This window comes from Panthera leo, chromosome A3 (genome assembly GCF_018350215.1).
Source record: "Panthera leo isolate Ple1 chromosome A3, P.leo_Ple1_pat1.1, whole genome shotgun sequence".
Lineage (NCBI taxonomy): Eukaryota > Metazoa > Chordata > Mammalia > Carnivora > Felidae > Panthera > Panthera leo.
In genome coordinates this window covers 10,292,646-10,300,432 of record NC_056681.1, presented here as the reverse complement: position 1 = coordinate 10,300,432, position 7,787 = coordinate 10,292,646, and the positions used below count along the sequence as shown (strand labels likewise).

Below are 7,787 nucleotides of genomic sequence, written 5' to 3'. Positions count from 1 at the left end.
CCAGAAATTACTTTTGTAAGGCTGATATCCGCGCAAGCCCAGGTCGGAAGGGCTTTTCGGTGGCATAGTTTGGCTCGATTTTTACATCTACCAAAAGAAGTCACAAACAAAAAAGCTGAGATAGGACCCCTGTCTCCTTAGATGTTATTTTTGATTGAAATGTTTGAATTGAATTTCGAGATGCCTGAAGGATAATGGAAAGGGTGTTTTATTCAACCTTACCAGTCCATCTCACCCCTTAAAGTGGCCTTGGACTTTCCAGAATTTCAGATCATTTATTTCCTTTAAATACTAAATAATAGCACCGCCTCCCCCCCATTCATATTCACAAGGATTCGTTTGTTGTTGCAGTGCGACCTTGATTTTTGCTTTGGGGGGTTATTTTTACTCTAAAATGACTGGATACTAAATACAGACAAGGCAGATTCAAGGCGAGTACAGTCAGAGATAATATCAAAACAGCAAGCAATTGCATTTTTCCCCCCCCCCCGCAAGCCATAAATGTCTGATAACATCATATTTTATTACGGAGACAATGTTCTTAACATCTCCCCCGAAATAGCAATGAGTCCTGTCAGAGTAACTGGTTATGGGTAATCTTAACCATTATTGAAATTTTTTGCATGGCTTCATTATGGAAAAGGGATTTAGTTCAAAGCGATTGGATCATCCTGACCCGGGACGCCTGGCACTTTCCAAAACTGTGTGTGCGTATTACATGCACATATATCGATACAGTAAATAGGTATTTAATTCCACCACCTTGTGCAATGTAAATGCTCAGTAAGCGTTGAGCCAAGATGAAATTTGCAGCCTTCTGAGTCTTCGATTGGTGTTTCCATATGATGCCTCTGGGCCTGAGTCTTTATTTGGCATTTGCTTCATTGTAAGAGACTGTGCAACTGTAAACCACCCACATTTGTGCCTTACATTTTCTCGATTAGTTATATATCAAGTTCCCAGCTTGTAAGAGTTTCTTGTAAGCTCATCAGAAACACAAGCCCAGAATGCTGGGCTCATAAATACATTCACCTGGGTGTTTGGACATCCCAAGGCAGAAAATAAATCAGTTTGATCATCTTTTTGATATTCATGGCCGTCAATAAAGACTTACTGAAGGAAGGTTAACCTCCAGTTTTTGAATCTGTTTGAAAATGTTTTGCATTGTTTTATGTAAGTCCCCTAAAGCAAAAAAGATAGAATTAACAGTCAATGGCCAAAGTTGGGAAGGTACGAATTTGGCTTAATAATACATAGAAGCCATTTAGAATTCTCATACTGAGTAAAAAGGCCAATTAACACCTGCCTTGCTGACTAATTTACTTCTATTCCCGACACCTTTGCTGTTTAACATAGCGTGGTGGGACATGTAAATGACAAGCCTAAATGAATGTACAATAGGTTTACAGCTCAAGCCATGTTAGCGGCTTAAGAAAAACTTCATTAAAGATACGGTTGCTTACATTTATTTATTTTAGTTGATGATCGTTTCATCATTTCTACTTAGAACGAGGTCATAAAACTGCCTCTTGTGTCTCCAAGTGGTGATGATAACAATTATTGTTTGAGCCCCGGTTGTATGCCTCAGACTCGCTAAAGGCACGCTCCTTTGTTTCATCTTCCCAGGGAGGTCAGCATTGCTTTGTCCACCTGGAAAATGAGGAAACTGAGGCTCAGAGATGTCAGGTGACTTAAATAGGAAGTGTCTGAGCTGGGGGTCAATCCCTAAACCCAGCTCCAAAATTATTCTTATATCCCACACCAGTCATGCATCCGAAGCTGAATATAGACAAGACGATTGAACAAGAAAAAAATGGTGGTAAAAGAAAACATGTTAAGTGAAGCATGTCCTGAAAATCCCAGGGTCTGTAGAAGTAAATTCCACAGGTAAAATCCAGGAGAGATTTTCCTCAAACGGAAACCTTCCATGAACGCCGTGTCAAGAAAAGAAAGACGCAGTGCACGTTTTGAAATCTGCCTCCAATGGTGAGCTGCATCGAAGAGCCAGGGGCAGGAGGTAAAGCCACCGGAGCAGAGCAGAGAGAGGGTAAATGCAGACAGCAGGACTATGGGCAACTCCCTAATCAAAGGTAAGTTTTCTGATTATTTAATACTCCTTAAACAACCAAAAGACCTGGGTGGGACCAGAGTTAGGAGAAAAAAAAAAAAAAAGGATTGAGGCCCCCCCGTTGACTCTACTGAGTGTCCAACTCTTGATTTAGGCTTAGGTCATGATCTTAGGGTTGTGGGATCGAGCCTCAAGTTGGGGTCCGTGCTGAGTGTGTAGCCTGCTTAAGATTTTCTCTGTCTCTCTCTCTCTCTCTCCCTCAGCTTCTCTCCCCCACTCTTGCTCTCTCTCAAAATAAAATAAATCTTAAAAAAAAAAAAAAAAGATCAAAGCAAGAGATATTAAGCTTTCGTTAGGTGACTGGGCTTATATAATCCAATCATTCTCACTGTTTGCCCCAGGCAGAAATTGTTGGGAAATTATTGTTTTTACTGCTTATGTATTTATTTATTTATGTACTTAGAGAATGAGAGATCATGTGGGGGTGGGGGCTGGGGGACAGAAAGAGAGGGAGAGAGAGACTCCCAAGCAGGCTTCTCACTATCAGCGTAGAGCCTGACGTGGAGCTCGATCCCACGAAGCCAATCGTGAGATCATGGCCTGAGCCAAAATCAAGTGCCAGATGCTTAACCGACTGAGCCCCCCAGGTGCCCCGGGAAATTCATTTCTTGTCCTATCTTTCAGGCAGGCGCTCTATGAAAACCGAGGCTTTACTGTCAATGAGAATCTTCGGGATACATAATCCTATGGCCTCCTCATTGAAATCCTTTTTTATTCCTGCTTCAAGATGGGAAAACAAGCTCAGAGCGACAAGTATAAGCCGGATGTGCGAATGCTATGACTGTCCAGTTAAAGGGTGTAGGTCCCTGTTGCAGTCAGCGCATCTACCCTGTTCTGCAAAACTTCCCCATCTGCTTCACCCGGCCCTCCCCTACTAAGCGTCCAGCCTCAGTGCAGAGTTCCCTGCCTACCACCCACCTTTCCTCATCCAAATCGGGTCTCAACTACTTATCTTCTAATTCTTTCATAGCATGGTTCAAAATGTATGATTATAGATTTCATTGTATATCTGTCTGTTGCTTGTTTTTTCCACAGTGCAAGCCATGACATTAAGGCAGACCCCTTCGCCACCGAGTTCCTGGCGCTTAGCCATGGCAATGGAACACAGAAGTCACAATAAGTGATAATGAATGAATCCGTCCATGGCCAATGACTCTGCAGGCCAGAATATCAAAATAAAGTATTAAAAGGTAATCCCTGTTGGTGAGAATGTAAATTAGTACAGCTACGTGTAAAACAGTATGGCGGTTCCTCAAAAAACCAAACACGGAATTACCATATGACGTTGCATTTCCAGTTGTGGGTATGTGCCCAAAAGAACCAAAAACCAGGGACGTGAAGAGATCTTTGTACGCCTATGTTGATAACAGCATTATCCACAATAGCTAAAAGGCGGAAGCCACCCAAGGGTTGATCAACAGATGAATGGATACGTAAAATGTGGTGTATACATACAAAGAAATATCATCCAGCCTTAAAAATGAAAGAAATTCTGACACCTGCTCCAACATGGGTGAACCTCGGGGACATCATACTAAAGGAAACAAGCTGGTCACAAAAAGACAAATACCATTTGATTCCACTTATATGAGGTACTTAGTGAGGGGGGGGATGGAGAGTTAGTTGTTTAATGGGTACGGAGTTTCAGTTTTGCAAGACGGAGACAGATCTGGAGATTGCACAGCAATGTGAATGTTCTTAATACCACTGAGCAGTGCACCTAAAGACAGTGAAGATAGTAAACTTTTACCATCTTTAGGTTAAAGAATTTTATTTTGTTTTCTCACAGTTGGGGGGAAAAAGGCAATTGCAAAGTGATGGCTGCCCAATTGTAGTACTCTATTACAAAGTATCAAACTTCCAACCGGTGGGTTTTATGACATGTAAAGCATACCTAATAGAAGCTGTTTTGAAGAAGGCGATTAGATAGTTGGTTATCCCTGTAATTGAAAGGGCCATAAGTACGGCGCTGGTTTTTTCCTATGTGGGATTCCCAGCATCGCAAGCTTGAAAAGGCTGAAGTGCAAGGCTGGTGTGTCCATAAATCATGATCTACGACTGCAAAAGTATGCCCCTTTGGGTCTCTAATTATTCGTGCCAGGAAACGGCCATGTGGACCGGCATGGTCACCCCAGCTGCTTTAATTTGGGAAATGTAAGGTTTGGATTCCGGAAGTATTCTCAGCATGGCTCAGCCTCTTGGAGGCAGCCGACTTTCATCGATTTGATATCTGCCTGCCTCCTGGAAGGCTTTATTTCTGGAAGGAACTCTTCAAATTCTGGAGATTTAGAAGTCGAGCTAAAATCGCTTAAGAAATCATGCTTGTAATTCACCGCGAGGGCTTTATGATGGGGCCACATGTCCACTTTTCTGAGTGTCCTGGCCCGGAGCCCCTCCGTTGGGATGATTTATGGTTGCAAAGTCTGGCTAATTGCGATAATCACCACTTAACTAATGATAGTCCCCCTCCCTCGTTTTGATATCTCTCTGCTTGTTGCCATTTTATCAATCCCAAATTGGTATCGAACAATTTCCTGCTCTAATGAGCCTTCCTAGTTGCTGCTAATATATGGAAGCCTGTACGTGTACATTCAAAAAGAAAAAGAGAAAGTATTAATACTCCAGAGAGTTCGTTAAAGCAGGAATGAAGTGCAGCAAGGAGAATTGCCCCTGCAGATTCTTCAGTTGGAGAGTGGATCTGACGGCCACTTATGTGCCTCAGCCACTTGACTAGCTCACTCCAGTCCAGGCATGCAGATCTTGAGGTCAATCTCAGGCACTCACGTGCTGGAGAGAATGTTGGGTCTCTGAGTCCACAGCAGAGGCTCTCAATGGGGACGGGGGGAGCGATTTTTCTCTCTCCCCAACCAGGGGACATTTGGCAATGTCTGGAGCCGGTTTTGGGTTGTCACAACTCAAGAGTGCCACTGGCGTCTAGACGGTAGACGCCAGGGATCCTGCTAACAGCCTCCGATGCCCAGGACGCCACCCCCCCACCCCCACCAAGAAATGATCTGATCCCAAGTGTCGATAGTGCCAGAGTTGAAAAACCAGGTCTATAGGAAGTATGACTTCAAGACCATGGCACCCACCTGATACGTTTGTTTCTTTTTTAACAGCAAAACATCTTCTAATACAATGTAAAATGCGAAATCACAATCAAATCCTTTTATCTTTTCCAGGGGAGCCTTCTTCACCTCCCCCAACTAAATCAAACCCCTGCATTCTTGCCTTTTCCCTCAAGGATTGCACAACCGCAATCTTATATTCGCTTGTGGGATGATTTGAGTAATTTATCTGCTTCCTCTGTAGATCAGAAAAAGATAAGATTCTAGTGAATTTTCTTCTAATCTTTCCTCCATGAATATCATACCTGTAACACAATCGAGATCAATTTGAGAATAGAGTCTGGCGTTCTGTTTATTTCACTGAACCAGGGTGCCACAAGCCTTTCCCACCACATTAAAAAACAAACACACCGTAAATGTGTTTTACAATGCAATTTTTCACTCTGTGAACGAATTCTTAATTTGCCTCAGCAGCGCCCGTTATTACATTCGAGCTGTTTGCCTTTATTACGGATAATATTTCGGTAAACCTCCTGTGCATACAGCTCTGTTCAAATTTTGGATTTCTTTCCCCGCGGCCTCATGTCCTGAGTTTTTCTGAAACGAATGTTGGTATTTCACAGATTCACAACCCTTCAAGAGCTTTTTCCAAATACTATCTTACTCCCTTTGCGGGCTCTTGTGCAAGACGTGTGCCTTGGTAACATGAGTGATCAAGCTTAATGGCTAAGCCCATAAACATGCTTATCAGGACACTCACATATTTCGTAACCGGACAGGAGAAATATATAGATTTTCAAAAGCAAGTTGAAGGTTCAATTGATTGAACAACTTTTCAGCGAAAAACGCTTTTCCACTCCATTTCCTTCTTTAGCCGTTCTGATTCATTCTTTACTGAAAACATTTCTGTATTGGCACCCACAACCTTTTCTAAAGGTTTCTCCCGCTTTTTTTAATCTACCAGACACAAATACTGCCTCCCTCTCCCCAAAAGTGCTTGTTCTGAACTCTGTCTTTTAAAAAAAAATCACCGAGAAGGCACTTCTGTAAATTTGCCACAAGTGTTCTTTATTATAACAAACCTTTAGAGAGCTAAAAGCCCAGCATGCAGGAAAGTTTACTGTCATAAATATCTCCCCGTCTTCGCAATATAAATTATAATTGAAAATAAACTTGTCAGGGAATTCTCCCCAACACACAAAAAGTGAGACCGTTGGAGCGAGGCAATTAAGAATGTTAATTGGCACAGAGAGAAAAGCAAAGGACAGTCATTGTTAAGATAACTGGTCTATAAACACCTAAATGGATTTTGTGAACGGGAAGAAAGGATCATCTTTTGACCATGAAAGGGAATATAAAATGTTCTTTTCTTTGTTTTAATGTGTGGGGAGATTTTAACTTCTTCTTTTTTTTTTCATCCCAGACTCCGAGGTCAACAAACGGCCCGGTCCCCGTCCGGTTGGCTCACCGAAGGACTGGGGATACCAAAGTGGAGGCGAGAGGTGGGGGCGAAGCCAAGGACGCACCCAAGAGCAGAAGGAGGCAAATGTTAAAGAAGAAAAATACAGCGGCATGATGAGTGCAGGGGAATACAGCAAAGACAGCAAAAAAGAAGGAATCCTATTCCAAGGAAACAGAACGGGAGTTAAGCACAGGGAAGAACGAGACAGTTTTCATTCAGTTCTCACCCCCCAGGTGATCTCAGAGTTAATGTGTGAAAGCCACGACGTGGACAAGCCCACGAAGACAGACGTCGGTGTGGGTCTTGCCCTTGCAATTTCTGTCCAGGCTGTCTCAATCTTTCCATGCCTTGTTTTCTTGTGGTCTCTGTGGGGAGACTAATGTCTGCTTGTGGCATATATAACTGGTGTTCAGGAAACATCTACCATCATCACACACATTGTTTCGGGCAGGAATATTTATCTGAGGATTCTCATAATATTAAGTTGACCCACAACATATGTGTTAGTTCGGGGATAGAATTACTTGATTTACTAGGTCATTCATGCCTCCATTTAATGAGTCATCCTTTTGCCCACTGTGTACCAGGACTTGAGCTAGGTGCCCAGAATGTTAGAGATGAAAATTTCAAAGAGTCACAATCTCATATGTGTGAAAGCTTAACATCAGCATTGTGGGCTCATGCAAAAACGGACCTATGTAGGGGCACCTGGGTGGCTCAGTCAGTTAAGTGTCTGACTCTTAAAAAAAATTTTTTTTTTAACGTTTTATTTATTTTTGAGACAGGGAGAGACAGAGCATGAACAGGGGAGGGTCAGAGAGAGGGAGACACAGAATCCGAAACAGGCTCCAGGCTCCGAGCTGTCCGCACAGAGCCCGACACGGGGCTCGAACTCACGGACCGCGAGATCATGACCTGAGCCGAAGTCGGCCGCTTAACCGACTGAGCCACCCAGGTGCCCCTGAAGTGTCTGACTCTTGATCTCAGCTCAGGTCATGATCTCTCACAGTTCATGAGATTGAGCCCCATGTCGGGCTCTGTGCTGATAGCCCAGAGTCTGCTTGGGATTCTCTCTCTCTCCCTCTCTGCCTCTCCCCCACCCTCTCAAAATACATAATAAATGAACATT

General features: G+C 43.1%; 1 long non-coding RNA gene across 1 annotated transcript; it reads left to right on the top strand.

Moving 5' to 3' along the window:
- Positions 1-2,063: 2,063 nt before the first annotated feature.
- LOC122215411 lies at positions 2,064-6,796 on the top strand. The gene is made up of 3 exons (XR_006200364.1): positions 2,064-2,090; positions 3,164-3,318; positions 6,620-6,796. It is a non-coding gene; the product is annotated as an uncharacterized LOC122215411 (long non-coding RNA).
- Positions 6,797-7,787: the final 991 nt, after the last annotated feature.